The sequence below is a fragment of the Tursiops truncatus genome, chromosome 6 (assembly GCF_011762595.2).
Source record: "Tursiops truncatus isolate mTurTru1 chromosome 6, mTurTru1.mat.Y, whole genome shotgun sequence".
Classification (NCBI taxonomy): Eukaryota; Metazoa; Chordata; class Mammalia; order Artiodactyla; family Delphinidae; genus Tursiops; species Tursiops truncatus.
Window position 1 is genome coordinate 89894539 of NC_047039.1, and position 27784 is coordinate 89922322.

The window sequence follows — 27784 nt, forward strand, 5'->3', positions numbered from 1 at the left end:
TAGGTCGATTTTATTGGGTCTCCTGTTTGTGTTCTCAGCTGAAATATCAACACAGAGATGGGATACTTGATAGAATGTAATCAAAGTTCATGAGAGCTTTTAGAGATTTCAGTGAGTTCCCCCTTTTCCATACTTCTTTTCTTGTATCAGCCAGCCTAAGATAGCTACAAAATATTAAACCCAAAGTAAGCAGTTTCGGGGAGTCTTTCATGACCACGTCTGTGTTCTGGTGAGGTCCCTAGCTGTGCATCTCAGGTACAATGTGTCCTTCCAATTGACGGCCCAGTGTCCATTTTGTTCACTTTGTTCTAAGCCAGGGGCTGGCAAACTGCAGCCCCATGAGCCAAATCTGGCTCACCGTCTGTTGTATGAGCCATGAGCTAAGAATGGCCTTTACATTTTTTAATGTTTTTTGTTTTTGTGTTTGTTTTTACAAAAAGGATTTTATGACATGTGAAGATTGATTCAAATTCCAGTGTCCATACATAGTTTTATTGAAACGCAGGCATGCTCATTTATTTACATATTGTCTATAAGCAGCTACCTTTGTGCTAAAGAGGTTTGCTGTTGCATAGTTGCAACAAAGACTATGGCCAGCAAAACCTAAATAATTATTATCTGGCCCTTTACAGAAAAAGTTTGCCACCCCGTTTTAAATTGCAACCAAGGGGCTTCCTTGGTGGCGCAGTGGTTGAGAGTCCGCCTCCTGATGCAGGGGACATGGGTTCGTGCCCCGGTCCGGGAAGATCCCACATGCCGCGGAGCGGCTGGGCCTGTGAGCCATGGCCGCTGAGCCTGCGCGTCCGGAGCCTGTGCTCCGCAACGGGAGAGGCCACAGCAGTGAGAGGCCTGCGTACCGCAAAAAAAAAAAAAAAAAAAAAATTGCAACCAGGTCCATCATGTGTTAAATTATGATTTTGTGGGGTTTTTTTTTGTTTCATTTTCAGATGTCTTTTTTTGTCAGTAAGGCCTGCTTCTGCTTGTTTGACATCATTTAAACTACTTTTTATATTATCTCCACTTGTAAGGAAATTACGAAGGAGAGAAATCTTTTCACTAATTTATTGTTACTTTCATTGTAAAATATTTTTGTATCTTAAATTTTGTTGTTATAATTTTTATACCATTTTTGCAAAAAGCCTTAATTTTTTCATCCTTACACAATTTCAGGCTTCCAGAAAAGTTTTAGGAACAGCACAAAAAGCTCCCAATTACCCCCACCCCATACTTCCCCAAACCCATTTAAGTTTTGCAGTTGTCCTAGTAATGTCCTTCATAGCAGAAGACTTCAATCCAGAATAATACACTGCATTTAGTTAGTCTCCTTCAATCTGTACTCTTTCTCAGTCCTTCCTTGATCTTTATGAGCTTAACTCTTTTTTTTTTAAGATTACAGGGCCCTTGTTTTATACCACGTCCCTCAATTTATGTTTGGTGTTTCCTCATGACTAGACTCAAGTCATGCATTTTTATAACTCATTATATTGATGCTCAAATGTCCCATTGTTCTGGTTCTCAAAGGTAACTTCTGTGTTTGGCGTGTCTTTATCTCTTGACTACTTCCTTATTTTCTGGCACAGTAATATATTTCAGGCTCTTGTACTTTCTGTGCACCAGCCCTGGAATTCACCATTTCTCCAACGAGCTCTGTTCCCTTTCAAGTAGAAACCAAAACTTTGTTCTAGGTGTGTTCATTGCTACTGGAGTCTCACTGCTCCCAAGCATTTCAGTAAATGGATAGAAAATAAATACACAAACATCACATCTGTATTCCTGCGTCTACATATGGGTACTGAACACCTCAGTTCACACTGGCACCTTTTTTTCCTAACAAGTTGTCATCTCCCTTTATTTTATTGAAGTATAGTTGATTTACAATGTTGTGTTTCTGGTGTACAGCAAAGTGACTCAGTTATATATATATGTGTAATATATTTTATATATATATTTTTTGTATTTTTTTCCATTCTACTATTTCTTTTCCAAACTACTGTATATAATAGCATCTCTAGGTCCATCCATGTTGCTGCAAATAGCATTATTTCATTCTTTTTTATGGCTGAGTAATATTCCATTGTATACATGGTACCACATCTTTATCCATTCTTCTGTTGATGGACATTTAGGTTGCTTCCATGTTTTGCTATTGTAGATAGGGCTGCTATGAACATTGGGGTGCATGTATCTTTTTAAAAATTTTTATTTATTTATTTACTTTTGGTTCTGTTGGGTCTTTGTTTCTGTGCGAGGGCTTTCTCTAGTTGCGGCGAGCGGGGGCCACTCTTCATTGCAGTGCGCGGGTCTCTCACTATCGTGGCCTCTCTTGTTGCGGAGCACAGGCTCCAGACGTGCAGGCTCAGTAGTTGTGGCTCACGGGCCCAGTTGCTCCGTGGCATGTGGGATCCTCCCAGACCAGGGCTCAAACCCATGTCCCCTCCATTGGCAGGCAGACTCTCAACCACTGTGCCACCAGGGAAGCCCCAATGTATCTTTTTGAATTAGAGTTTTCTCCAGATATATGCCCAGAAGTGGGATTGCTGGATCATACGGCAACTCTGTTTTTAGTTTTTTAAGGAACCTCCATACAGTTTTCCATAGTGGCTGCACCAATTTACTTTCCCACCAGCAGTGTAGGAAGGTTCCCTTTTTTCCACACCCCCTCCAGCATTTATTATTTGTAGACTTGATGATGGCCATTCTGACCAGTCACACTGGTACCTTTAATTCTAGTCCAGCACCACAAGGTTCATTCTAGCTTCTCCCTTTCATTATTTATAAGTCCTTTCTTGCACAGTGAGAGACTTAGCTCCCATTATGCTCAATGTGTTTACTTATTTGTCATCTCCCCTGCGTGTAACCCATCTTCGTAGGCACTCAGCTGCCTAAGTGTGTTTCAGGTGCTAGTGGTGGTCAGGGAGACTGCAGGAGGAGCAGACTAACGGACAGGAGTGCAGCCCACGTGCTACACTAGTCACGCTTCCCCTGCAAGCATTGCGCTCTGTGGTGTCTTTGTCTTGGCACATGCTACCACCCTGATTCATGCATTCAGCAACTAATGAGCAATTGCCTAAAGCCAGGCAGGCACTTGGTTTGGAATTGTTCCTACCGCTTTTATCTTGCTGGTTCCTCTGTTCAAAACCATACAAGACCCCTCTTTCAGGAAGCTTGCCCACGACCCCCTTTGCCCTCCAATTTGGGCCAGAGACCTCTTTTTCTCTATTCCCTCAGCCACTTGTACGTACATATCTATCATAAAAGTGAAAACCCTGAATTGAAAGTGTCTATTTGTGTCTCCCATTAAACTGTACAGTGAATGAGAGAACACCTGACAAGCTCTTTAAAGGCAATGTGCCTTTAATCTCTGTACCCCCAGAACAAGTGAAGGGTGGAAATGCCTGGTCAGTTTTGGATGGATAAACAGGCAATGAACAAATAGTTGGGACAACCTTTGTCATCTTTACTAGGGCTCCAGGCTCTCCTTACCCTGTCTGCCATCCCTTCAGTTCTAAAAGCCGACTAAGAAGCTGAGGGACAATGAACAGAGTCCCAAAGCCTGCTCTGTTTTTCTTTCCTCAGCCCAGGGACCTTGGCACCAGATTCTGAAGACCTGACACATAATACAGTGAGCTGGCTGGTTGCAGGGACAGCGGGATTCTGTTGACAAATTCCAAATGGGCCTACATCTGAGACTTAAATGGAGAGCAGAGCAACAGCTGCAGTCCCAAGAATCCCATGCTGGGGCCAGGTCAGAGGGTCTTGGGGGTCAGGGTTTGGACTTAGGCCTGGATTTCTGTCTTCACACCCCATGCCAGCTGTGTGATTTCGGCCATGTGTCCCGATTTCCTCATCTGTAAAGCAGAGCCCGCCTTACAGCTTGCTAGTAGGGGTCAAATTAGAGAATGGATTGGTGAACATCCCTCCCAAGGCCAAGGCTTTAATGTGGCTGCAGACTGCCTGTCCTGAAGGCTGGGAGAAGTTCTCTGCCTTTCTGCAATGATGAGGCTTGTCCCCTAAAGGACTGAGAGAGTGACTGAGTTCTTTTCAATGATGCTGAGTGCGCCTCTTTGATCTCTGGGTGCCTTGGTCCTCCCTCCTTCACTGTTGGCCCCTCACATTCCCAAGGGGCTGGGGGGCTTCCCCCTCAGCGGGGGCAGCGCGGCACAAACATTGGCATTTCAGGCACAGAAAGCTTTAATGTCTACGAACTTTCTGAGCAATGCTGAATTTTCTCCTGTCCATTTCTAGGCCAAGGAATTAGCAGCTACATCTCATCTCTGGATCAAATTTGGCAGAGAACCCAGCAAAAATGCCTGGCGGAATGCCCACTGCCCCTTTCACCCACCCCTAGGGACTCTCAGTGTTCCCTTTTGATTTCCTCTGACGGTCTCCGAGGTGCCAGAGGCACAGGAACTCAGACTGGGAAGGGCCTATGGGTGCCACCCAGTGACCAAGCACAGGGCCTCTTTCATGCCTCATCTCCAGCCTCCACTTGGACACTTCTAGTGATGTGGCCCTCACTACTGCCAGCTCTGACTTCCTACACTCTAGGGATTGTCAAGCTCCCCTCTCCCCTCTGCCTGTCCGGACAGGCCATCCTCAGGGCCTAATTCATTTCTGGGGGTCACCCTGAGCCAGTGTGCCAACCTCTCAGGTCTTTTAGAAGAGTGATTGTGTCTCCCTGACCGCCTCCCCACCTCTGGCCAAGTCTTCTCCATGCTGAAAAAAATCCCTCACTTGGAGTGAGTTACACAGAGTGCTTTGCCCATCCTGACGAACACAATACTTGAGGGGGGGTCTGAGCAGTGCAAAGTATTGGGTTGGCCAAAAAGTTCGTTCAGTTTTAAGTAAATAAAAGACATTTTTCATTTTCACGAAGAACTTTACTGAACAACGTATTCACTAACCAAACGAACTTTTTGGCCAACCCGATACTAGAGGAGCTCTCACCTCCCTTGTTCTGTGCATGGTGTCTCCATGAATGCACCCTGAATTTGAGCTTGCTGGTTTGACAGCCACATTACACTGTGGCCTTGGACTGAGCAGCTGTGCAAATAGTACCAAAGTTTTCAAGGTGCCCGTGCATTTGGAGTTCACGTCTGACCCATGTTACAGAAGCAAAACAGCCTATCCCAGACTTACATGTATGTCTTAGCTACTGAACCAAAGCTGTTTTCACAAAGTCCTCTTTTGGCCCAGGAGGAGGGAGCTAACCTTCAGAAGTCCAAATGTCTCACCCTGTGCTGCATGCTTTACTTATACTAGCATTATTGCCATTTTACAGATGGGTTAACTGAGGTCAGTCAGGCCAAAGCTACACAGTTACTTAGTGGCAGAGCCAGGAGGCAAACCTGTGTCGCCCTAGGTGACACAGCCTTGCTTTCACCCCTGCCTCTTCATATCCCCTGAATTAAGTCTTTTTCCTTCCTGTGATTTTTTTAAAAGCCCCTCCTTGCTGTTCTGACAGCTATTTGCTCCTCTGATGATTTGCCTGGCAGTTCTTAAAATGTGACTTGAAGACCACTTGCAGGAGGGGTCTATGAGATAAGAGCCATTTTCATAATAACACTGACTCTGCTTGCTGTTTTCACTCCCAGTCTCTCATAGGTGTATAGTGGAGTTTCCCAGAGGCTGCATGGCATGTGATATCACAACAGATGGAATGAAGGAGCACATGTGGAAATCCAGCTGTCGTCTATGAAGCCAGATAACAGAGATTTGCAAAAATCAAATACAACACCATTCCTGTCATTAATTCCTTTAACAATAATTATTTTTCATAAAGATTAAAAAACACTTCAACATACACTATGTTTATTTCAAATGAATTAACTTTTAAAATTTCTCAATTTCTAATCAAGTAAATATTGATAGAGGCAAGCCACACGAACAAAACCTCTTGGGTTGCTCAATTTTTAAGAGGGAGAAGAGGCCCTAAAACTGGAAAGTTTGAGAACTGATGGTTTTTCCACTTTAGACTTGTTAAATGACCCCAAAAACACTACTTGGGATGGTCACTGGGTTGCTGGTGAAAGGTTCCTCCTGTCTGCTGCAGATATGGTTGGGAAACTGATACCCGGAGCTCGTTTGGTGCCCCTCTGCCATAATGCCCTCCATTCCTGCTTTCAGGGTAATGAACTCCGAACTCCTCTCTTTGGCTTTCAGCGCCCTTTACAGGCTTGCTTCAGCGTATGCCTTCAGCCCGTCCCCCTCCCTCTCCACCCCATACCACACGACTCCATGACCCAGGCCTTTCCACAGCTGTACACACTTACACGTGCTGGTCACTCTGCCTAGAAATTCTCCCATATTCCTCTCTCCTCATCTGAACTCCTACTCCACCTTTAAAACCCACTTCAGCGTTACATGCACTGGGAAGGCTTTCCTACCCAGGAGCCAGCAGAGGACTGCTCACTTGTTCTACTGTCTGAACATGTAGTGCACTGACTGCATATCTGACCATAATTGTTTATGTGCACATTTGTTTTATGGACACGTCAAAGCCAAAAACAAAACTTGCCATATCAGTCAGCAGCAGTAGGAGCTCGGCACTCACAGCCAACAAGGGAACTGGAAGGAATCGTGCTTTGAAGCCCTGGCTACAGGTTTGGGGTGGAAGGGAGGCTGGTCGGGCCCTGGAGAGGGAAAGTAAAATGCAAAGCCCAACTGAGTGATGGGGAAATGCCAGGACCTGACGGAACAGGTTGGGAAGGGGAATGGAAATAATGGAGAATGCTCTCCACCATACCCTGATACGCCCCCTTGTGGTGAGGGAGAGCCAGCAGTGTTTTAGGTGGGAGCACAGGATGGGGAAGAAATGGGCCCGTAAGGGGGAACCAGCACCTCTGCAACATGGAAGAGTTGAAGGCACCTGTGGGGAATCTGGCTCAGGGGAGAAGGGGGAAAATGCTGGTCTAGAAAAGCCAGCCCACACTGGCCCTCTGTTGCCCAGAGGAACGCTGGGGTGCTCTGTGGGGGGGGGGGTGGGGAGGAAGGAAGGGAACTAAACCTACAGGACCGTGGGCACTAAGCTATATCTACATTGACTCATTTAATCCTGCCATGCAGATGAGAAGCTGAGGCTCAGAGAGGGTGACATAACTAGAACATAGCCCAGGGAGGATGGGGACCTGTCTCCAAGCCACCCCCCATGTCCCCCTTTATGCCGATTTTCTGTCTGTAGGAGCATGCGAGCTGGGGAGACAGTGGGATTTTCTTCATCTGACATGTTCTTGTACCTTTGCCCTCCTATGGCACACCCGGAGGGAGCAGCGCAGGGAAAGCTCTTGGGATTTGGAGTCAGATGCGTTTTTTTTCTCCTTCAGATTTATATTACTGTACATGAAGCAGGGTTGGCGTGGAGAAGACCCTCCCTTTAGGAGAATCAGCCTATTCTCCTTCAAAACCCATCCACACAGAGACTTCTCCAAGGGGCTGTGAGGGAGACATCCCAGGCGGACACCACCGGAAGCTCCCTGCTCCCTGCTGTCTGGTCTTGACCCGTCCATGTGCCACTCTCCAGCTGGAGCGATAGGCCTCTCTTAACCATGTGGATTCTTCAGCCAGAGGCCCCTGTAGCCATCAGTATTTACTGAGCACCTACTGTATGCCAGGCACAAGGAGGAGGCTGAACAGACCACTTGCCTCTAAAGCTACACTTTAATGTTTTACATTTGAGGCTTCTGTATATTGTTCTGTTATAGGAAAAAATAGGGTCATTGGCTAATAAGAAACACAAAAAGAAAAAACAAAAGTCTGTACCCTATTGCTTCCTTGGGGAACCACTGTAGGTTTTGTTTTTTCTTGCTGGGGGTGGGGGGGGGTAGTGTCATTTGTTTATTTTGTTTTTAGCAGAGGAGACAGATGTGGTCAGATCTATTTTCAAAGAAATGAAGACAATTCTATGGCTTCTCAGCCCTTCCTCACAGCCACAGTACAGGAAGCAGGAAGCCCACTGCCCACTAAAGTGGAGGCTGTTCCTCTGGGTCCTGAGCTCGGGACTGGTCCTCTTGGCCCTGCTGGGTGCTCCCAAGGGAAGACAACAGTGGCAGATAATGTGGCTTCTCTCTGGTTCCAGGAGCCAAAGGAAATGTCAGTTGCTTCTGGGACGGAACATGACCTCCTTTGAGGCAGGGAGCATGACGCCAGTGCGCTCAAACTACCATCGCAACCAACCCCTTCTGCTCCCTGGGAAAGAGACAACTCTGAGGACAGCCTTGTGGAGTGGAAAGATCCCAGTCTTTGAAATAATGCAGACGTGGGTTTGAATCCTGATGTGGCCACTTATTAGCCCTGTGATCTTGGCCAACTCACTCCAACATTCCGAGCCTGAGTGCCCTCATCTGTAATGATAATAATTCTTGTTTACACCTACCTCACTTACCAGTGATTAAGATGCATTACAAAGCCATAGCCCAAGAAGCAGCACAGGACAAAGCAAACGGAAGAAAGCCGCAAATCCTGAAGCAGATCTAGGAATATAGGAGAGCCTCACATGCGAGAGAAGTTAACACCAAGTATCTGTGGACAAAGGATGGAATATTTAGTAAATGCTGCTGGGGAGACTGGCTTCTATCTGGACAAAAATAAAGTCATATGTATGCGTGTCTTCAGTTATCTTTGGTTGATTAAGACCTAAATGTGAAAGGGAAAACTGAAAACAAATAAAAGGACATTTTAGGGACCTGTCTGAGCAGAAGGCGCCATCACGGGAGTCGATATCCACCACAAGGAGGACCAAAACTCTCGCTGCACGGAACCCAGGAGCCAGGACATCTACAGAAGCTGTTCGCAGAGCTGCACGGTTTCTGGCCCGGAGGAAACAACTCCACCTTCAACCAGTTTGTGCTAAAGAGGTTGTGCATGAGTCGCACCGCCTCGCCGCCTCTGTCCCTGTCCTGGATGATCCGGAAGATGAAGTTCGCCGGCCGGAAAAACAAACAGCTGTGGTTGCGGGGCTATAAAGGAGGTTGGGCGTGTCCGGAGGCGCCCACGCTGAAGGACTGCGCCGCGCGGGGGCAGCCGCGCCGGAGCCGCACTCCCGGAGTGAGGATGGGGAGCGGCGCCGTCCTCACAGCCGCCCGCCGGCTCCGCGCTCCGCCGGGGTGCGGCCCGTCCCGCTCTCTGGTCCTCGCAAGGGCCGAGAGGTGCACAGGCCTTCGGGCAAGGCCTGGGAACCCGCACAGCCGGGAGTTCAAGAACGCCCGCCCGGAGGCCAACGCGCCAGCGGAGGCTACAGAAACTAACCCCAGAGCCTGCCTTGTTATGAAAAAGATTTTGGATGCTGGGGAGAAAACAAACACTAACAAAAGGAATATGAGCGTCATTTTAACCTCAGGGAAGGTAAGGATTTCTTTTTTTTTTTTTGCGGTACGCGGGCCTCTCACAGTTGTGGCCTCTCCCATTGCGGAGCACAGGCTCCGGACGCGCAGGCCCAGCGGCCATGGCTCACGGGCCCAGCCGCTCCACGGCATGTGGGATCTTCCCGGACCAGGGCACGAACCCGTGTCCCCTGCATCGGCAGGCGGACTCTCAACCACTGCGCCACCAGGGAAGCCCCTGGCAAGGATTTCTTAAAGGAGATTCCAGACAGGCAGAGGTGGGCTCTGAGGAGCGAATGTTGCCTTGTAGGAAGGGGCCTCTGTACCGTCTTTGGGGGGGAGGGGCGGGCTGCACCAGGCTTCTGGCTTGGAGGGTTCAGTGGAGTCTGGGGAACTGACACATTCAGTGGCCTCTCCCCAGATGTCCCTATCTCATTGGTCGGGATCCCAGGACTTTACCTTGCCCTCACTGGTCTTGCCCTGGTAGGCCGTTAACTGTCTTTGAAGTTCAGCCACTCAGACTATTACGTCTTGGGCTTGTGGGCTTGCCCTGGATAGAAGATGAACGGTTCCTTGTATGCAATTAAAGAGGCCCTGTGGCTTCCATCCCTGGCTTTCCACTGGCTGCCCCTAGGCCTCAGCTGTGCATTATCTCTCAGTGGGAGTATCAACAGTACTTAGCCATGGCCGTTTAATACTGGTATCTTTAGGGTTACTATTACTCCCCACCCCACCGTCACTCTCAAATGTCCAGTACGCTCATGGCCTGCCTGCACACTCCACCCACAGGTACACCGTCCATTCATCACCCTTGTGCTTGGGCCTGCCTGTGCTTCCCCTGCCACCAGGGATGGGGCCCTCCTTGCCAGCTGAGAGGGGAGTGCTGCAGTCCCAAGCACCGTCTAACCACCTGCTTTCTTGGACCCCTCCCAGAACCAGCTGCCGCAGGTAAGTTTCTCGGGAAGCAAAAACTGCAGTGGAGTTCAGGGGGCAAGAGGTTTGTTGGGGACCAGCACCTAACTGGGCCGAGGAGGGAGGCAACTGCGATGCAAGCCTGACAAAGCCTCGGCCAGTCCGTGGGGGAGACCTGGCGCCAAGCTTGCTGGGCAGAGCTGTCACACATCTGGCTGAAGTGGCTGGGCCTTTGTGCCGCCCTCCCCTCCCCCATCACTCAGTCAGCAGGTGCGGCTGCCCCAGGAAGGGCTGCTCTCTGCAGCTTGGCAGCAAGTCCTTCCACGAAGGGGCATCTGGGAGCGGTCCCGATGTCTTCCACAACCCGGGAACGTATTGATAGTTTGTGTGTGAAGGCAGACTGTGTGGATGTAACAATAGCCCATGTTTATTGAGTATTTACGGAGCCAGATGAGGCTAAGTGCCCTTTGTACTCTAAGGCAGGGACCATCATTATCCTCATGTTTCTGTGCCCAGATGAAGAAACTGAGGCACGAAAAGCGTAAATGATCTAGTAAAGGTTGCATAGCATGCAATGGAGTTGAGATTCCCTCTGGAGAATTTTTTTAAACGTTTAATAAAACGTTTTTGGAGTCATTTAAAATTTTCAGAGAACGATAATGCAGAGAGCTCCTGTATACTCTTCTCGCAGTGTTTCCTGATGTTATCATCTTACAACCATGGTACATTTGTCACAGCGGAGAAATTAGCACTTTACTGTTGACAAAATCACTGGCTTGGTGTGCATTTCCACTAATATCCTTTTACTGTTCCAAGATCACATCTAAGATACCACCTTGCATTTCACATCCCTGAGATTTGAACTCTTAGGTGTAAACTTTTGACCTGTCTGCCCTACTGCCTGCTGTTCCCACAGAGGTTTTGTGGCCATAAACCGTTCAGGTGCCGCTCGCTGCCCCAGGTGTGTGTGTGTGGGGGGGGGGCAGCCCCAGAATGTGGCATGCTGACTAGCTCACTGCTTTCTTTGTGAGTGTCTCTTCTCTGCTGGCGTGTGGAGAAAACTCCCGCCGGGCCCAGCTCAGTGATGTGCTTGTTTTGCTTTGGCCGTTCCGACGTTTCCTGGTGCTCTCCGGTGTGTGTGGGGGTGGGGGCTGTACCAGGGCGCCCAGAGCTGCTGGGGGCTTGGTGCTGCCCTCCCGGAGCTCCCAGCCAGCTCACCTCTGCCTCTCTCACCCGGCCACCCCCCGGGCTCACTGGCTCTGAGGTCTGGCGTGAAGCAAAGAGGAGTTAAGTAGGGGACCCCTGTTCTCATCCCCACAGCACTCAGCTACCTCACAGACCTCCTAGGTGCCTGCTGTGTGTCCGTTTGGGTCCGGAGCCCCCTGGCAGCTGCCCACTGAAAACTGTGGCGCTCTGAGCACACTGCCTTTATACTATGGAATGAAAGAGACTGAGCTTTACTGGTTGGGAAGTGGGGAAAATACAGATTATTGCACTCTCTTCCCGGCTTTGCTGCTTACTACTTGTGAGGACTTTGCATTATTCCGGGTCCAGTTTTCTCATGGAACTCACTAAAACAGCATCTTGCTTAGTGGTTAAAGATGGTAGGCTGAAGACAGATGAATTGGGTCTCTGCTTATTGGCTGTGTGACCACTGTCATGTTACTTAACGTCTCTGGCCCTCACTTTCCTCACCTGTGACATGGGGACATAACATCCACTTTATAGGGCTTTTGTGAAGATGAAGGGAATTAATAAATGCACGGCGTCTAGAACCATGCCTGGCATGGATAAACTCTCAACAAGCATTAGTTGTTATCGTCTAATTCACATGGGTGTTTAGAGAGAATCGAATGAGATCATTATTGTAAAGGTGCATTGTAAGTGGCAAAGCATGCTAAAAAATGATTAGTGTTATTTTTTTCTTTCAGTTTTATTCTTACCGTTTTTTTTTTTTTTTTTTGCTGTACGCGGGCCTCTCACTGCTGTGGCCTCTCCCATCGCGGAGCACAGGCTCCGGACGCGCAGGCTCAGCGGCCATGGCCCACGGGGCCCAGCCGCTCCGCGGCACGTGGGATCCTCCCAGACCGGGGCACGAACCCGTATCCCCCGCATCGGCAGGCGGACTCCCAACCACCGCGCCACCAGGGAAGCCCCTTCTTTCAGTTTTATTGACATCAATGACATATAGCACTTATAAGTTTAAGGTGTACAGCATGGTGATTTGACTTACACGCATAGGAAACGATTATCACAGTAAGTTTAGTGAACATCGTCATCTCATACAGATAGAAAATTAAAGACAGAAAAAATTTTTTTCTTTGTGGTGAGAACTCTTAGGATTTACTGTCTTAGCAACTTTCACGTATAACATACAGCAGTGTTCACTGTATTTATCTTGCTGTACATTACATCTCTAGTACTTGTTTATCTTAGAACTGGAAGTTTGTACATTTTCACTGCCTTCATCCAGTCCTCCCGCCCACGCCAGCCTGTGGCAACCACAAATCTGATCTCTTTTGATATGAGTTTCTTTGTTGTTTTTGAAGTATCATTGACCTACAACAGTATGTTACTTCCTGGTACACAACATAGTGATTCGATATGTTTGTACATTTCAAAATGATCACCGTAAGTCTAGTTACCGTCTGTCACCATACAAAGATATTACATAATTAATTATTGACTATATTCCCTACATTTCATCCTTGTGACTCATTTATTTTGTAACTGAAAGTTTGTGCCTCTTAATCTCCCTCACCCGTTTCTCTCTTCCCCCCACCTTAGTGCTATTATTTTTTAAAGCTACTTTATTGTATCAGGAGACACAAGTAGTCAATAGGAAATCATTGTTCACCTGGGTCAGATTACCATGGCCAGGTGCAACTGGAAAACGGAAGAGTTTGTGAAGTCTACCATCCTCTATGGAGCCCCTATGTGCTGTCTGTATTTTTAGGCATGTTTACTTACATTTTCTCACTTAATCATCACAATCCAACTTGAATGGCTATTTTTATCCACACAATGGCTGTCGAAACTAACCCTCAGATATGTTCCAGTCCCTCAAGAAGCAGGAATCAGCCTCAATCAGTTGGTATTTACTGAAAGCCTCTCACGTCTAGACACTTCTAGGCACTGGGGAGTAAACATGATGGGTCCCTGCCCTGAAGGAACCTGCATTCCAGGGGAGGTTCAGTGAGCTGTGGACCAGTGTGCCAGTCCTTTGCCTGTCTGCCCCTGATCCTTCCCTGTCCTCCCCTTCCTCCCCTTGCTCCACGGAGGGCTTCCCTTGAAAAGTAAATTTCCCTGCCTGTCCAGTCCAAGTGAGTTTCAGGACCCTGGCGGATGGGCTCAGACTTCGAACCCCCTAGACCTGGGTAAGGGTAGGGCTGGAGTTGCCGCAGCCGGGAGCCTACTTGAGTGAGGTCAGCAGTTACTTGGAGAAAAACTGTCTTGATGATGTCTTTCTCATCTTGAGCCCAGCTGTGCCTGAAGCCGGGGCTCCTCCTGGGCTAACAGTCTCATTCTGTCTGAATGATGGCCTGAAACAGTCCTCACTGATTCATTGCCTCCCTGGTCTGCTGTGAGGATTAAGTGAGAAATTCCACGGAGGGAATTTAGCCCAAGGCCTGCACCTAAGCCCCAGCCGCGGTCAATTATTAGGATTAGTTTAATAAAAAGTCACTGTTAGGGCTTCCCTAGTGGTGCAGTGGTTGAGAGTCCGCCTGCCGATGCAGGGGACACGGGTTCGCGCCCCGGTCCGGGAAGATCCCATGTGCCGCGGAGCGGCTAGGCCTGTGAGCCATGGCCGCTGAGCCTGCGCGTCCGGAGACTGTGCTCCACAACGGGAGAGGCCACAACAGTGAGAGACCGGCATAACGCAAAAAAAAAAAAAAAGTCACCGTTATTGTTTCTGTTGCCGTTGTCGGCTGTGTCCGGGTGTAGCCGGCTTGCAGATGTGGCCCAGGCAGAACTCCAGCTGCAGAGATCTGGGGTAGACGAGGCGGGAGCTCCCCAGGGCTGCATTTGTTTGGAAGCTGCATCTCCGTGTTTGCTCTCCGTGGCTTCCCTGCGTGCGTGTAATGCCGTAATTGCAGCCTTCCCAGCTGTCGGCCACGGAGACGGCCCAGAAAATGAGGTTGGCTCGGTAAATATTGAACTAAATGATGCAAATGAGCTCCACGAGAGACTCAGCTGCAGAGACAGGGTCTGATTGGTGGGTTCTGTCCCAGCTTGCAGGAGACCCCTCCTCTTCCCCCCTACACCCCACTCCCGGCCCCCCGACTGTGCTGTCAGCCAGAGGCAGCCACCTGGGGCCCTCCAGAGAGGCTGGGGCTCCCGATGGCCGTCAGGGTTGAGGGCTGAACAGCGTTGTGGGTGAGGTTAGGGGGAGTGATGGAATGGGGGGTGTCGGCAGTAGTTTACCTCCTGCCACATCCTCATCTCACCCGTGAAGAGGCTGCCTTGGCAAATGAGTCTTTGAGGGCACAGACCTGGCCTCTCTGCTCGGTGTGTACAGCTGCTGCAGGTGGGAAGAGGGATGATGGGCTCCCTCACCCCCAGGAGTAAAGCATTGCAGTGGCCCATGCAATGCTGGCAGACCAAGGTCCTGAAAACCCCCATGGTAGCCAAGTTCACTGTGGAGGAACTCGGGGTTCTAGAACCATGGATTAGGGAGCAGGTGAGGGAAATAAAACTGAAGTTCTTTTGAGGTCGTGGAAGGGGGTCCCTGTGGCCTTAGCGGGGATGAAAATACATCTGGACACGTCTGGCAAGAGTGGGTGTGTGTGCGGGAAGTTCACGGGTAGGGGAAGGGTGTTTGGCTGAAGGAGCAGGGCAGGTTGCGGCGACAGCCTCGGGAGAGCCAGGATGGGATGGGTGGCCGGGGTGGGATGGTATAACTCCTGATCCTTCCCCAGAGACTGCCCCCTGAGGGAATAGGGATGCAGCTGAAGGTATCGTACAGGGTCATGGGCAACACTTCCATGAGACCAGATGCCCAGGTAAAAGACGAAGTGGGGGAAGGAGAATTCCCTCAGCTCCTTCCTGGACAGTGTACAGTTTGAAGTGCTGAGGACAGCAGGGACAGAGTGCCGCTTTGGAAACGCAAGCAGCTGATGCTCCGTGTGTCCTGCAAGGTGATCCCCTGGGGACAGGCCTGGGCGCTCTCAGAGGGCACCTGTGGCAGTAGATAGCATGGCCCAAAGGTAACAGAGGCATCACATATCACCAGAGGAGCTGGAGTGGAAGAATGTGCGGGATGTTTTTACGAGTTCTCATGAGTCAGCCCGGGACGCCTGTCCAGAATAAACAGTGAGACCTGGGGTGGGTGGAGAGGGCTCAGCTCCTGGGTCAGCAAGTAAGGGCATTATATCAGTTTCCCATTTCAGCTGCAACAAATCCCCACAAAATTAGCAGCTTAGAACAACACAGATTTAATATCTTACTGTTCTGGAGGTCGGAAGGTCTCACAGGGCTAAAATCAAGGTGTTGGCTGGGTTGTGCTTCTCTCTGGAGATGTCAAGGGAGAATCTGTTTCCTTGCCTTTTCCATCTTCTAAAGGCCGCCTACATTCCTTGGCTTGTGGCCACGTCACTCAGGCCTCTGCTTCCATCATCACATCTCCTCCTTCAACTGACACTTCTGTCTCCCTCTTATCTGGGCCCTTGTGATTACACTGGGCCTACCTGGATTATCTCCTTATCCTAAAGTCAGTTGATTAGCATCCTTTTTAAAAAAAATTTATTTATTTATTTGGCTCTGCCAGTTTTTAGTTGCCGCACCCAAGAACTTTGTTGCCGCCTGCGGGATCTTCATTGCAGCATGCAGGATCTTTATTTGCAGCATGCGAACTCTTAGTTGCGGCATGTGGGATCTAGTTCCCTGACCAGGGATCGAACCCGGGCCCCCTGCATTGGGAGGACGGAGTCTCAGCCACTGGACCACCAGAGAAGTCCCTGATAAGCATCCTTAATTCCGCTTTGCCATATGACTAACATATTCACAGTTTCTGGAAATTAGGACGTGGACATCTGGACAGGGGGAGGGGAGGCATTATTTTGCTTCCCACAGGCATAAACTGAAAAAAATTGAGTTTTTACTGTTCAGTGTAACCCCAAGACTACCCACAGGCTGGCAAGGTTATGCTTATAAATATGTTCATGAAAATATGTTCATGAAAATAAAACAATGAAGACGGCATATCAAACAAAGCAAGTGCTGGTGCACATTGTATGTGTACAATTGGAAATTACGTGTACTATGCTATTCTTTTCTATGTACCATCTCTCGTTCAATATAAACTTTAGAGACTTTTTCTCCCCACAGTTTTAGTAAGAAACCTATCGATTTGTTTCGCTGTGTTGCAGACAGGCCATGCTAAGAGGCAGCTTTCTGTTTGTTTTGTTTTTTCTTGTTTTAGTCTGATCCTTCCTTCATCCCAATAATCAAAACCTTTCTGATTTTACAATTGAATATTCCTAAGTGTTTCTCCTCCCAAATTCATAAGGGATCATCTTTATCTGAAATTTTCCTAGCGGTGGGAAGCATAGACGGGTAAATCTAGGGAAAACAGAATTATCCATAAGGAGCTTGCTGTTGGGAAGAGAAACAGATGAGTTCATCCAACAACAAGAATATTGTTCTTGCTGCCAATCAGTTGTTGGGTAGCTGGAAGCACTCAGAAGTTCTGGGGTTAGAAAACCATAATTCAAAGAGTCATGTACCAAAATGTTCACTGCAGCTCTATTTACAATAGCCAGGACATGGAAACAACCTAAGCGTCCATCATCAGATGAATGGATAAAGAAGATGTGGCACATATATACAATGGAATATTACTCAACCATAAAAGGGAACGAAACTGAGTTATTTGTAGTGAGGTGGATGGACCTAGAGTCTGTCATACAGAGTGAGTCAGAAAGAGAAAAACAAATACTGTATGCTAACACATATATATGGAATCCAAGAAAAAAAGAAGGTCATGAAGAACCTAGGGGTAAGACGGGAATAAAGACACAGACCTACTAGAGAATGGACTTGAGGATATGGGGAGGGGGAAGGGTAAGCTGTGACAAAGCGAGAGAGTGGCATGGACATATATACACTACCAAACGTAAAATAGGTAGCTAGGGGGAAGCAGCCGCATAGCACAGGGAGATCAGCTCGGTGCTTTGTGACCACCTAGAGGGGTGGGATAGGGAGTGTGGGAGGGAGGGAGACGCAAGAGGGAGGGGGTATGGTAACATATTTATATGTATGACTGATTCACTTTGTTATAAAGCAGAAACTAACACACCATTGTAAAGCAATAATACTCCAATAAAGATATAAAAAAAAAAAACAACAGAAGTTCTGGGGTTTTCCATCCTGCTTAAAATAGCCTCAGACTTAGAGGTCTGGTTTGACCCCCATCATGGACCCACCCCAAGCCATAAGCCAGTTTTGTTATCTGTTCCCCTTGCACTGGTCCCTTTTAAGCTCCCTAGGCTTAGCTCTCCCTGTGCCCCCTCAGGCCACCTGCAAGGTCCAGACACATGGGAAGCCATCATTTTTGGCAAACCCCAGCACTCTCACACCTGCTGGTTTTGGCAGCCTCTCCCTTGTTCGTCTGACTAGTCATCCTTCATGGCCCAGCTCAAGATGTCAACCGTTCTGTGCAAAACAGTGCCTCAAACTCAAAGACTCGGGAGTCTAGGCCTCTGTCTGCCAGGAGCAAGGGAGGAGAACTGGATCTAATAAGTGAGTTTTTGAGGTTTTTTGTTTTTTGTTTTGGCTGCACCGTGCAGCTTGCGGGATCTTAGTTCTCCGACCAGGGATTGAACCTGGGCCACAGCAGTGAAAGCCCCGAGTCCTAACCATTAGACCACCAGGGAATTCCCCGGTAAGTGAGTTTTTAAATCATCATCGACAGCCTTTACTGCTCACATCCCACCAAGCCCTGAGATGAGTGTGTGCTCTGTGCATGTTCTCGTTTCATGCTGTGACCTCACAAGGGCCTTAGGATTTGTCTTAGCATCTCCACTTTTCAACTGCGCAGAGTTTAGAGTGATTGGGAACGTGCCCTAAACGATAGAGCTGGCAAGTGCAAAGCCGGGCCTCAACGCCCTTCTGTTGATTCCCAAGCCTGAGGCCTCTGCATAATCCTGCCTGCACGCTAGAGGCCGAAGCCAAGGGCATGGGCGGTCCATGGAGGTGGCCTGGGCCACCAGACCAGGCATGGGAACTGGCAGGAGAAAGCCACGTGCACGCTGTGGCGTCTTAGGCAGGTCAGTTGGCATCTCTGAGCCACCCTCAGCTTCCTTGTGCCTGTCTTGTGAGCTTGCTGTAATGACCAGGTGAATGAAGCCAGGGACACCCAGGTGCTCTTCCTCAACCAAGTGTCAGGGGATTTTCATCAAGGGGCATCAGGAAAAGCTTCCCAGCAGAGGAAGCAAAACAGACACATGAACAGGCAGCCTCTGTTCTGAGGCCCTGGGCGCAGCCACGGGCAGAGAGATTGGAGGCACAGGAGGCCCCGCTGCACAGGCACTGGCCTTCCCAGAAGCTCCAGCTGCAAGAACGTGGGCGGGACAGTCTTCGGGGAATCAGCTCTGGGGCAAGGAAAAGAAAAAAGCCTCTGGGGAGAAAAATCCAGGCTTGCTAAAGTGATAAATCAGTGGGATGGGTGAGTGTTTGCTGTAGAGAAGGGTTCCTTTTATTTATTTATTTTTTGGCCACACCATGTGGCCTGTGGGATCTTAGCTCCCTGACCAGGGATCAAACCCGTGCTGCCTGTAGTGGAAGCTTGGAGTCTTAACCACTGGACCACCAGGGAAGTCCCTAGAGAAGGGTTTCTGATCACCTCCCTTTCGTTGAGCCACTGGGTGAGCTCATTTGCTGCATAGAAAGCCAGCCGAGTAGACCTGGGGTCCGATCCATGGGGGACCTGGGCCAGGTAGTGTTTAGTCTCTGAATTTTGGCCTCTGCTTCCTCATGTGTAACACGGGCTGGGATCTGTCTACTGCTTTGTGTGGTGGAGGAGTAAATGGAGTAAAGAAAACCAAAATTATTTATAATTTGTAAGGTACATATATGAGAAGCCAGTAACAGTGGTCTTCTATGGGGTGGGGAACCAGGCGGCTGGGAGACAGGAGCAGGAAGGAGGCTTTCCATGTGTGCCCTGTATACGTTTTGATATTTTGAAACATGGGAAGGCATTCATTATTGAAAAAGTAACTTAGAAAAAAACCGATAAAGTTAGTAAGAAAGTCAAAACCAATAAATGCAAATAATGGCCGTTAGCAGCAGCAGCACTGACATCATCATCATTTAAAAGGCTCTTTTGCCATAATCTTCATAGTTTAGTCTCAGCTGGTCTAAGAAAACTAGGTCCTCAGTCTCAAATTCCTGGTCTCCCCCTGTACCACACTGTCTTCCCAGTGCATCTTCAGAACTCTTCCACATCTGCAAGGATCAGAGTCCTTGGAGAAAGTGGGTGGAGAAATTCCAACTTAGTGCAGGTTTTTGCCATAGAATATTAAGCAGCCATTTAAGAAGAGTTGGAGCCCTTCCAGGTGACCTGGAGGGATTTCCAAGAGCACTGATGACAGACAGAAGACGCAAGGAAACGGGTGATCTCATTTTCTAAAACAAAGACCAGTAGAGCATGGCCATAGATAGCAAACTGTGTAGGACTGTATGGCTGTGGAGGAAGAGAAGGACACGTACCAGACCGGGAACAAGGATCACTGGCGGGGCACGTATGGAGTAGGGGATGGAAGTGGAAAGGGTTGATGATTAAAAAAATTCACAATACCTTCTCATTTATGGAAACTTATATCTACCTGTGTGTATATGTGAATGCATAAACAGGTGCAAGAAAGCTGGTCACCAGTATTAGCAGTAGTGAGCTTAGAGTGTGAGGTTTTAGGTGACTTTTCTTTGTCCAGATATTTATATGAATAGTTATAATTATTAAAAATCATCATGTTATTTATGTAATGAGAAAAAATCTAATTTCAATATGAAAGATAACTAGAACAAATAACTGAAACTTACCACTTTTTTTTTTTTTTTTTTTTGCGGTACGCGGGCCTCTCACTGTGTGGCCTCTCCTGTTGCGGAGCACAGGCTCCGGACGTGCAGGCTCAGTGGCCATGGCTCACGGGCCCAGCCGCTCCGCGGCATGTGGGATCTTCCCGGACCGGGGCACGAACCCGTGTTCCCTGCATCGACAGGCGGACCCCCAACCACTGCGCCACCAGGGAAGCCCGAAACCTACCACTTTTAACAGCTGGAGTTACAAATAAAGTCAGATTTCTTTTAAAATTCAAATGGAATGATTCCAAGACTGCTTCCCACCCCACTTACTGGTTTCCCTGTTCTGGTAAATTCAAAATCCCAGAAGTAGGGTTTTGACCCCAGGGGCAGCCCTGGGGTATCCTTGCTGCCACCTACAGGGAGCAGGGCCGCCAGTGCCTGCCTCTATGTGTGGGCTGCAGGGAGGGCTGGGTTCTCAGGCGGCTACCAGGCCATCTCCAGCACTGCCGCCTGCCACTGCCCTCTCTTGGTCCAGCATCGCGTGGAAGTTCTCAGTAAGAGTTGAGGCATGCATCGCTGATTGCTGCCGCTGATGCTAGGTCCCCAGGCCTTTTCTCAGAATGGGAGGCTGTCTCCCTCAGGGGAGGGACACACTGCAGAAGCAGGCTTCCAGGGGACAGTGCTTTAGGCTGTTTTAGCTCACACACACACACACACACACACACACACGTACACGCACGGCAACCCCACAGTGCCACAGGGCTCAGTGCTACTACGACAGCCCATCCTACCACCTGGGGCTGCTCAAGATCACTGTGATAGGCTGAATGTATTATTGTTTAGAACATTTGCACGTTCCCCTTATGGAGGATGGCACTTTCTGCCCCATTGATGGCAGACTTGTCCATGTGACTTGCTTTAGCCAATGAAATGCAGGAAGAAATGACACATGCAGTTTCCAAGCCAAAGGACTCTTGCCTGGTCCCATCATCTTCCTTTATTCCTCTGCTGCAGAAATGGCAACGTCCCTGATGGGGGCTGCTCCTTCAGCCGGGATCCCAGGACCATGGCCAAGAATGGCCAGCACATATGCATGAGTGCACAACAAATTTCTGTTGTAAGCCACTGCGATTTGGGTTATTTTGTTACCACAGCATAACCTGACCCAGGTTGACTAATACAATTGCACGGCTAGGAAGAGCTAGGCTGGGATTTAAACCTGTGCCAGTCAGGACCCAGATGAGAGACAGAAGCCACATAGGCTGCTATAACAAAATGCCGTAGAATGGGTGGCTTAAACAACGAATATTTATTTCTTACAGTTCAGGAGGCTGGGAAGGCCAAGATCAAGGTGCTGACAGATTCCACGGCTCCTGAGGGCTTGTTTCCTGGCAGAAGGGGTTAGGGAGCTCTGTGGGGTCTCTTTTATAAGGGTACTAATCCCACAGATGAGGACCCAACCCTCATGACCTAATCATCTTCCAAAGACCCCACCTCCTAATACCATCACATTGGAAATTAGGATTTCAATATATGAATTTGAAGGGAGAAGGAACAAGTTTAATCCATAACAATACCTCAGACATGTGAAGAGTGCATTTAACACAAAGAATTGATAACTAGGTAATTGAAAAGTAAAAAGAAAAACTCTAAGGAATTACAGAGTAGCAATTGCAGGAAGCAACTACAAGAGTGGAAATCTAGAGTGGAGGGAAGAAAGGGAAGATGCTGTAATTATTAAAACTTAGAAACTCAGGGGGATTTCCCTGGTGGTCCAGTGGTTAGGACTTGACGCGTTCACTGCCGAGGGCACGAGTTCAATCCCTGATCAGGGAACTGAGACCCTGAAAGCCACGTCGCATGGCCAAAAACAAAAAACAAAAACAAAACAAAAACAAACAAAAAAACCCAAAACTTAAAAACTCAGAAGAGGGACCCCATGGAACTGCAACACAGATCTCTGAGCAGGGGGTGCCAGCCAGCTGGCGCTGACATGTCTGAGGTGGACACAACGAAGCTGGACCTGCGAGCGTTGGAAAACTGCAGCCGGGATTCAGGGGCTGCTACAGGAGGAACAGCCACTGTGCGGGTGGGGGTGGGCTGCAGAAGCAAGGCTGGGTGACTCACAGGGTCAGGAGGCAGACAGGAAAGAGCAAGTCCCTTCCCACTAGCGCCCCCTATGGACAGGACTTATCATCGGCAGAACCAACTGGCAAAGCAGAAATGAGGTTTGCAGGCTCCCAGCCTGAGCGTCATAAAGAAGAGTGGAGAAGCATATGGGTTTGGAGCTGAAAGACACAGCACAATACCATGAATCCGAAGCATAAGCACTCTTTAAAAATTAAAAAAAAATTAAATACAATTTTAAAGGTTCCTTTCCATTTACAGTTGTTACAAAATATTGGCTATATTCCCCGTGTTGCACAATACATCCTTGAGCCTACCTTACAACTAATAGTTTGTACCTCCCACTCTGCCACCCCTAGATTGCACCCCCCTCCCCACTGGGAGCCACTAGTTTGGTCGCAGCACCAGCACTCTTCCCGCCCCTCAAGGAGAAGCGATTTTCCAAAGGCTCAGAGCTTTCACGAGATACTACCATGTCGATCCTTAGGCAGTTTACCCAGAGCAGAGGGAAGGGAATGATCTTTCTGCCTGTTGTACAGACTGGGAAGCAGGAATGGCCAGCCATAGGCCCTGGACCCCCAGTGTTCCATCAGCAGATGCAGTTTCACCCCCTGGAGATCCAGGGGAGAGGGCCTTGCTCTAAGCCCCACGCTTTAGAGGACATTTCACAGACACAGTTGCTAAAGAACATGTGGGTGCCTCTGTCACTTGAGACCCGGTGCTCAGTGCCATCAATATGTGCTCTCATAACTAACTCCATTTAGGCCTCAGGAACTATGTCTTCAGATTTCCTGACCTGTGTCCTCAAATCAAAAGGCACCCGAGTCCAAACACTCTGAATGTTTGTGGATGCACTGCTGCTGATACTGGACGTGGGTACTGCTCTGGAGCGTGGGGAGGAGCTGAGTGTGAAACTGCCTAGGTAAAAGAGGAATGAATTCACGTTTAAGAGGCTTCTCTTGCTGTGCACAAGCTTTCTAGCTTGTGATAGGCCCACTTGTTGATTTTTGCTTTTGGTGTTTGTGCTTTTGGTGTCAGAGCCAGAAAATTATTGCCAAGACCAATGTCAAGGAGCTTTCCCCCTGTTTTCTTCTTGGAGTTTTATGGTTTCAGATTTTATGTTTAAGTCTTTAATCCATTTCAGGTTAATTTTTGGGTGGTGTTAGCGGCCCGTTTTCATTTTTCTGCATGTGGTTATCCAGTTTTCTCAGCACCATTTATTGAAGAGACTGTCCTTTCCCCATTGAGTATTCTTGGCTCCCTTGTCAAATATTAGTTGACCTTATATGCAGGGGTTTATTTCTTGGCTCTCTATTTTGTTCCATTGGTCTATGTGTCTATTTTTATGATAGGACTATACTGTTTTAATTTAAAAAGCTTCGTAATATAGTTTGAAGTCAGGAAGTATGATGCCTCTGGCTTTGTTGTTCATTCTCAGGTCTGCTTTGACTATCAACAAGCAGGACTACATCAAACTAAAAAGCTTCTGCACAGCAAAATAAACTATCAACAAGCAAAAAAATCGACAGAATGGGAGAAAACATTTGCAAAACATATATCAGATAAGGGGTTAGTATCTAAAACATAAAAAAAATTCATACAACTTAATAACAAAAGACAGAAACAATCCAATGAAAAAAATGGGCAGAAAATTGAATAGACGTTTTTCCAGAGAAGAATGGCCAAGAGGTACATGAAAAGGTGTTCAACATCAGTAATCATCAGGGAAATGCAAATCAAAACCACAATGAGCTACCACCTCACACCTGTTAGAATGGCTGGTCTCAAAAAAGACAACAGATAACAGGTGTTGGCAAGGAGATAGAGAAAAAGAAAACCTTGTTGGCTCTTGGTGGGAATGTAAATTGGTATAGCCACAATGGAAAACACTATGGAGGTTCCTCAAAAAATTAAAAATAGAGCTACCGTATGACCCAGCAATCCCAATTCTGGATATATATTCAAAGGAAATGAAAACAGGATATCAAAAAGTTAGCTGCACTGTCATGTTTATTGCAGCATATTCACAATAGCCAAGATGTAGAAACAACCTAAGTGTTCACCAGTGGATGAATGGGTAAAGATAATGTGGTACATATATACAGTGGAACATTATTCAGTCATAAGAAAGAAGGACATTCTGCCATTTTGACAACACGAATGCATCTTGAGGGCATTATGCTAAGTCAGACAAAGACAAATACTGTATGATTTAACTTATATGTGAAGCCTAAAAAAGCCGAACTCAAAGAAACAGAGAGCAGAACGGTGGTTACCAGAAGCTGGAGGTGGGAGGGGGGAATTGGAGAGATGTTGGATCACTCTGATTCTGTTTTGAGAACAGACTAAGCAGAAGAGGGCAAAGGTAGAGATAAGGTAGTATCAGGGAGACTAGATGAGAGGCTAGTTAATAATTCAAGTGAGAGATGATGGAGGCCTGGACCAAGGTGATAGTACTGGAGGGGGAGAGTGGTTGAATTCTTGATATCTTGTGAAGGTGGAGCCAGCAGCAGTTCTGAAGGATGAATGTGGAGTGTGAGAGGAAGGGAGGCATCAAGGTTGACTCCAGGATTTTTAGCTTGAGCAGCTGAAGGATGGGGTTCCTGTCAACCGAGTTGGGAAAATCTGTGGGTGGAGCAGACTGGAAGAGCAGTTCGTTTTGGTCATGTTGAATTTGAGAAGTCTATTAGATGCCCAAGGAGAGATGTCAAAAGGTTTGCAGAGGAATCTGGGCTGAAGATAAACATGTGGGAATCATTAGCTTAGAGATAAAATTGAAAATAAGATCACCAAGGAGTGAGTGTAGATAGAGGAAAGGAAAAGAAAAAGTACTAGGCCCTGAGGCCATTCCAAGGCAGGGGGGTGGGGACGGGGTGGTTGGGGTGGTGGTGGACAGAACCAAGAGAAACTAAGAAGGAGATACTGGGGAGGTAGGAGGTGGAGAATGAGAGACAGACGACCCAAAAACCAAGTAAAAAAAATATATCAAGGAGGAGGGAATAAATAACTATGTCCAATGCCACTGATAGGTTAAATAACAGAAGGAATGAGAATTGACCACTGAAATTTGCAACATGGAAGATGTTAGTGATAAGAATGTTTTTTCCTGGGGCAACTGGAGAGGAAGTCTAATTAGGGTTGGTTTAAGAGAGAATGGGAAAAGAGAAATGGAAGACAGCAAGAATGGATGACCCTCGCAAGGAGCTTTGCCTGCAAAGGGGAAGCAAAGAGGAAGGGAGACGGGGAAATTCTTTTTTCAAAGATGGAAGAAGAGCAGCATGTTTTTTGTTTTGTTTTGTGGTACGCGGGCCTCTCACTGTTGTGGCCTCTCCCGTTGCGGAGCACAGGCTCCGGACGCGCAGGCTCAGCAGCCATGGCTCATGGGCCCAGCCGCTCCACGGCATGTGGGATCTTCCCGGACCGGGGCACGAACCCGTGTCCCCTGCGTCGGCAGGCGGACTCTCAACCACTGCGCCACCAGGGAAGCCCAGAGCAGCATGTTTTTATGCTGATGGGAATGTGCCAGTGGAGAGTGAAAAACTGATCCTGTAGGAGAGAGGGGGCAAGAATTGCTAGAGTAATGTTCTTTTAGTGCACGAAGGGAGAGACTGCACCTCGGGCATTCATCACCCGTGATCCTCAGAGTTGGAAGGCTGGGTTGTTGGCATTTATTCAGTGTCATGGAGCTGGCATCTGAGTGCTGGGGCTATGCGTCTATTTCGTCTATTTCGGATATCTCCACCCTGGGAGGAAGGAGTCTGGGAACTTGAAAGACAGCTTGGAGAAGGAAAAGACATGCATCATTTTCCGTAGTACTTAAACACCTGGACACACCATCCTTAGCTCCTGAGGCACCTCTGTGCTGGGTTTGCCAAGCTCTTGGTTCACAATTCATGGGATTCTCTGTTATTCCCAGTAAGCAACATCACTGGGACCCCATGTTTCATGGACTACCTCTAATTACTGGTGTTGTCTCTCTCTTGTCATCACGAGAGGATGATTTAACCGTGAAAAAGAGTAAGATGCCAAGAAGGTAGGAGGAGGACCTTGAGAGAAAGGTGTGGAGACCCAGGGAAGTGAGTTTCCTGAAGAATGGGGTGATTAACATGAGACTCTCAGAGAGGTCAAGGGAGACAAGGACTGGAAAGCGCCCACTGGGATTGGCAGAAGGAGGCCATTGACCTTTGTCAAAGCAGTTCCGGTGGAGAGGTCAGGAGGAAACCAGGTTGCTGTGGGTTGAGGATGTGCGGGAGGTGAGGAAGTAGAGACAGGGTGTGAGGGATATTTGTTCAATTTATTTGGCTGTGAAGTGAAAGAAAGAGATGTGATGAAAACTTAAGGGCAAGGCAGGGTGAAGGGAAAGCCATTTCAATATGGGAGATTTTTGAACCCAGAGAAGGAATAATTGAAGCTCAGAGGCAGAAAAAGAGGGAAGTCAATGGGACAGAGTTTTGAAGGAGATGGAAGGGGTTCAGAGCACAGGTAAAGGAAAAGAAAGAAGATAAGCAAAACTACAGAGATACTTTGAGATGGAGAGAATCAGGCATTCCCTGGGTAGAGAAGGAGACAACGTTCTGTAGGATGAGCGACTTTGGGAAAAGTCTGGGGTGTGAGAAGAGGAAAAACTTTTTTTTTTTTTTTTTGGCTGCACCACACAGCATGCGGGACCCCAGTTCCTCAGCCAGGAATCGAACCCGGGCCCCCTGCAGTGGAAGCGCGGAGTCCTAACCACTGGACCGTCAGGGAAGTCCCAGCAAAACATTTTTCAAAGGCTCGAGCCACAAAGATGCAAGGGCTGGATAAAAGAATTTTGTAGCAGCATCATGGGTCCACTGACACTGTCAGTTAAGTTGAGAGCCCGGTGAAGTTCCCTGCTCCTCCAGAAAGGAAGCATGTAGGTGTGGAGAAGGACAGGGCGTGGTAACAAAGGATCCCTAGAGTAGGATTAATCAAAACCATAAATAAGGAATTGTCACATATTATAGATGATTTTTACCCAGCCAGAGATAGCCCCTAAGAATCAGGCTTACCGTCTTCCTCTCTCTGACCTGCTGAGATGTGGTGGGATGACAGAAACTCAGCTTCCTCTTTCCATCAAAGAAAAAATTGGGGGAATCAGAGAGGAAGTATTTAGAATAGTTCCAGATATGCCAGTCAGATAAAACATTCAGCGAATGTGGGGCTCTTTGTAATAAAAGTAGGCCAAGGAAGTTCCTTTGAGCACAATAATGACAGGGCTATAGTGTTACGAGGAAAAGGGTTAATATTTTCTTAATAGATGAAATATATATTCATCCTATGAGATGAGACTGTTCCCTTTGGAAGAAGATTAATGGTTTCATTGGAGGGGTGTTGCCCTCAGGTAATTCAGAAGGAACTAGTGAAAGCTTTCTCTGTTGGGGACTTCA